The sequence below is a fragment of the Adiantum capillus-veneris genome, chromosome 1, assembly GCF_014529385.1.
Source record: "Adiantum capillus-veneris isolate H3 chromosome 1, ASM1452938v2, whole genome shotgun sequence".
Lineage (NCBI taxonomy): Eukaryota > Viridiplantae > Streptophyta > Polypodiopsida > Polypodiales > Pteridaceae > Adiantum > Adiantum capillus-veneris.
Window position 1 is genome coordinate 52,656,869 of NC_140931.1, and position 5,218 is coordinate 52,662,086.

The window sequence follows — 5,218 nt, forward strand, 5'->3', positions numbered from 1 at the left end:
AGTTTGGACCAAAATTGGACAAAAAGACATCATACGCATATAATGTCTCCAACTTAATTCTGGGCAAATTTTGACATTTTGCTATCACAGATCCTTTGTACTAGTTGTCTAGAGCTTGTATTTCAAGTTTCATACGTCAAAATTCGGGAAATTGCCTAGAAAAGCCTAATCTGGCCATAACTTGCACAACCAGAGTTCAAATTGAATTTTGTGAGTGGACAGAGCATAAGGGTGCTACTGGAGTGAGCAAAGCAAAAATATCCAAAATCTGGGAAAAAAGACATCATACGCGTATAATGTCTTTCTGAGCAAATCTGATACAAAATTTTCACTTGAGATAACAGAAGTCTTCCAATTGACAAAACAATCCATTTGACCAAGTATCATTCAGTTTAGATCACTTTTGATCACAGAAACGGGGATAAAACAAACTGCCGAGACTGAAAAGTTAGAATCCTCTAGGGGGATTGATGAATTTGAGATCCGGTAGATATCTCCAGAATAACCAACCGAGACAAAGAGAACAAGCGAGTGTTATATCAACCGAGGAGAGTGTAAACCAAAGTGTAGTGCGACCGTTAGAGCCGATCCTTGAAGGAAGTATTTCGATACTTCTTCAGAGAGATCTTACGAGATTTTCACTGAACACTTAGGATACTTGAACTTAAACGAAAGAGAAAACATGGCAGCAAGACCATCAAACCCTTCGGCTGCAATGAAGCTATTGTTCATCAAGTATCAATATGACAACAAGCAAGTGCCAAGATCTACAAAGATGGTATGGACCACTACTGTGTGAAAATAGAAGATAGACCAAGTGAGTTCAAGGACTTAGTGCCTGTGAGCTATAGCGGAGATAGGTACCTAGATGATGAAGGTATCATGTACTTGGTAGTCCTGAATCCTAACATTGTGGACAAGTGGGGATGGATGGGCACGAAAGCCAAAGTAGATGAAGAACCCGAAGAGAAAGCACCAACAATGAGCTTCCTAATGCTAGATTAAGATGAGAAAATGAAACTTTGAGAATTAACACAGACAACGTCTACGTGGGGTTATACAAGTATAATAATGGAGAGGAAGATCTCTATTATAGATGCGAGGAACCCTACGTTGATGAGTTGACAGAGCGGAAAAGACTTTATGTCTTTACCTACACAGAGGGATCAGAAACGAAGATTGTCGCATATGATAAGTATGGAAGACGATATGCAGCAATCGATAAAAAGGAGTTGGAAGGATACACATACTTTGGGGGACCACTCCACCATTATTATGTCACTCCAAGCCCACTGAGACCATCACCTACAACTGTCTTGCCAGACCCGATGGCAACAGGTAGAGAGAGGACTCATGTAACTGAATCTTTCAGTCGACCTCATTATTCTATGCCAAGCCCAATGGGAACATTACATTCTAGAGAGTCAATGTCTACGAATCGAGATAGTGCAGTTCCATTCTCTACACATACTACGGTAGGTCCGATGTTTGCAACAACACCATCACATTTGCCTCCTAGTAGTAGATTCGTGGCAAGGGAGCCAACTAGAGCAGCACATGAAGTCCATGACACAAGAGAAAGTTTTAGTCGGGATATAGGAGCAATGAGATTGGTGGCAGACAATAGACGCATGAGACCATCTCAAGTGGCCAAGTGTATGCCAAATAGTGGCTCAAGAGATCCTTATGCACATGTCTCACTCTTTAAGCAAGTCTTATGAGCTGAGCTGATAACAGATTTCCACACACAATACGAAGGATTTGGTTTTACTTTAGAAGGGACGGCATTGACATGGTTTCAACCACTGAATGGTGGAGGTTTCCATGATATTGACCACTTGCTGCGAGAGTTTGCCGAGGAATTTTCGAAAAGATGGATCAAACACAACATGGTATCCCAAATATATGCTTTCAAACAGAAGGAGCAAGAAAAGGTGAAGGAAGCTTTGCTTCGCTTCAAACAATACATAGAGATATGTCCAGTACGGGAACGACCGCAAGATGACAGACTATCTGTCCTCTTTATAGAAGGACCGAGAAATGACACTCTCAAGAAAGACTTGCACCTGAAAGCTTGTACAAGTTTTGAGCAAGTGACCAGAGAAGCATTGTACTTAGTGGATAACTGTGCTGTTTATGGTGAGGTGACAACGGATACGGATGTCGCATCCAATAGCTCATCATCCGTAGCTAGCGAGACCACCACTAAGAAGAATGTCCAAATAACAACAGTGCCGAACATGGAACAAATGATAGAAGATGCTATAAGGAGATTAGCACCATACCCTAAACCAATGCCAAAACTAACGAAATGGTGTGCAATCGAACAAAAATGGACAAATCATTCAACAGAAGAGTGCTATTACAACAAGGGTTATGTGAAGGAGCATCAGTATGCACCTCCATCTCAAATAGCACCACCTCAGGTACATCCAGTACCTAGATACCCAATGGGAAACGTACCAGGACCTATGGGGATAGAAAGACCGTAGCCGGTATTGGGGCAACAACCACCCTTACCAGGAGTGAGACCAGTGGGTAGTAGATATGCACCCACCCTAGAGAATCAGGAAGAACGAGCTTTAGTGCTTGTTCAGACTTATTATGAAGATTTTGGTGCATCCATGGCTCCTACTGTGTATTACCCACATGAAGAACCAAAACAACCAGAACCTTGGAGCATGATAGGAAATGTTGGACCACCAACAACCGCACATGCCTTAGATGAAGAGAGGTATAACTTGGACGCAAGAACACTTATGTTCATAGCTCATGGGGGGTTGTCAGGCCAAAGACCAGCCTACCCACAAAGAACAAATCAAGGGACACCAAGACCTGCATTGGGACCCTGTTATAAGTGTGGAGGTGACCATTTGATGAATGTTTGTCCACACATATAGATCATTAGAATAAATTCATATTGCACAGAGTGTGGTGTCACTCACTTCATTGAGGATTGTTCAAAGAATCCCAACAAAGTGCAAAAGACAACATTGAACATGCTAGAGTCGATTCCTGCTAGCAGTGGGTCTGAAAATGAAACCAAGATACCAACACAAGTTGTGACTAGAGCTCAAGCAAAGAAAACCACTAGAGAACCAGAGAATGGAAAGTCAGAGATGGAATTGGCAAGTCAAGGACGACGAAGCCATAGAAACACATGGAAAGCTAGGAAAGCCCGCATGAAGCTGAAAAAAGAATAGCAAGACGCAATTCTAGTTGAGGAATTAAAACAAACAAAAGACAGATTAGAGAAACTTGAGAGTAAAACGGAATACGGAAATGGACTCTGAAAAGTCAAAACTGAAGAGTGTCAAAGAGACAACGAGTGTAAGCTCAGGGGGATCAGTGGTAGTCGACAAAGTACACGAACCATTGGATACACTGATGAGAGCTTACGAAGCGAGATTAAAGAACAACCAAACTCAAGAACAACGGTGGTTGACTTATCCAAACGTGGAATTGGAAAAGTAGAGACTCGAAATGTGTCAAAAAATGATCGAGACTGCACAAGCCTTGTTAGAACCACCTAGAGAACCAATGAATTGTGGAGCGGAAAACCCAATTCATCAAGAGACTATCCTCTCACGGGTAGTTGAAAAGCCTAACAGTGCACAAAAGCCTAAAAATATGCACGGGGATGAACGTATAGTTATGAACACCACAGATCAAGAAATAGAGAGTTTTCATCCTGTGATACAGAGGTCTTACGGAAGAGATGAGGATTACAATGAGTTTTGGAAACAAGTGAGAGAGGCAAAATTTGCAAACGAGCTGAGTTGTCAAGCTAATCAGACTAATGGGGAAAAGGACGTCAGGAATCCTCCCATAGAGGAATTTGAGGCAGGATCTCAAGTGGACTTAGATCTGCATTCTTACTGGGGAGATGGAGGCTCTGTTAGAACAGTAGAGAGTAAACCTCATTTGCTGAAAACCTTGCCTTCATACTTAGGAGAATACGAAGTAAAATCTGAGATTAGAGCGCTTCCGTCACGAGGAATCTCTTCAGGAAAAGTTACAAACTCGCAAGGATTGATAGAGATTTTGTCAACACCACTAACATGCACTATCACCCTAGCTGAGCTTTTGAGACTATGAACAAACATGTGGGCAACTGTAGGAAAATGCTTGGATAAATTTGGGATAAAAGACCCAACTACAAAACTGCAAGAGGGCATACGAGAGCTGAGTACGCCACAAAAAAACGCTAAGCTTGTACCTTTGAACAAGGTTGGAGAGTATTGCGAAGGCGAAGAGGGGAATACAATCTTACCAGTTGAATTCCACGGAGTTAACACGATGTAAATACTTGACAGCGGGGCTGGAGTAGCCATTGCTACGAAAGAAATCTGAAAAAAATGGGAAAATCGGCGATAAGAAAAACGAGGTTGAAACTCCAACTAGCGGACGGACAAATGGAGAGACCTTTGGGACTGTTAGAGAAAGTTGTAGTGACTTCTTGTGGAATTGAATACGAGCATACTTTTGCTATTGTTGACTTTGGCAAGGAGAATAACTATGATATTATACTTGGAAGACCATTCATGAGACAATTGAAAATGGTCCAGGATTGGGGTTACGACCACATATACTTGAGACACATGGAAACCACTACTCGCGTGAACCTAAAAGACCATAGCTACAAGGATGTGAACACCGAACACTAGTTGAGAGTTTGATTCTTCTACTTTGGCAGGATCAGAGTTTCCAGCTTGGTTAGGCAAACCCAAAAGAGTTATCGATGTGTGGGAGCTTCGAACTGTGGAAGTTTGAAGCGTGAAGTATGTGTTTTAGAAAGGGAAATTAAAGACGAAAATTATATAGGTTGAGCCCTTTCCAGAGGATGCACTTGAACCATTAGAATGGACCACACATTCTAGCAACCCTAGATGTTTGTGCAATTCAAGATGGTCCCACAACGATGTTTTGTGATAAAGATGGATATGATGTGGTTCCGTACTTCGTGATGGAGCTGTACTCGAAAAGGAGACTGGAAAGATTGATACACCAGACAACAGAGATGAAGAGGAGATGTTTCACGACATTCCCGATCATCCAGAATGGGGAAATGAAGCTGACAACGAGTCCACAGACAACTCAAGCGGACAAGGAAACCATATAGGATGTCAGATTCTATGATTTCCCAAATCAGATTGAAAAACGCCAGAAATGCTACAGAGAAAAGAGAAAAAAAACGAAGGGGTTAGAAACACTCCGA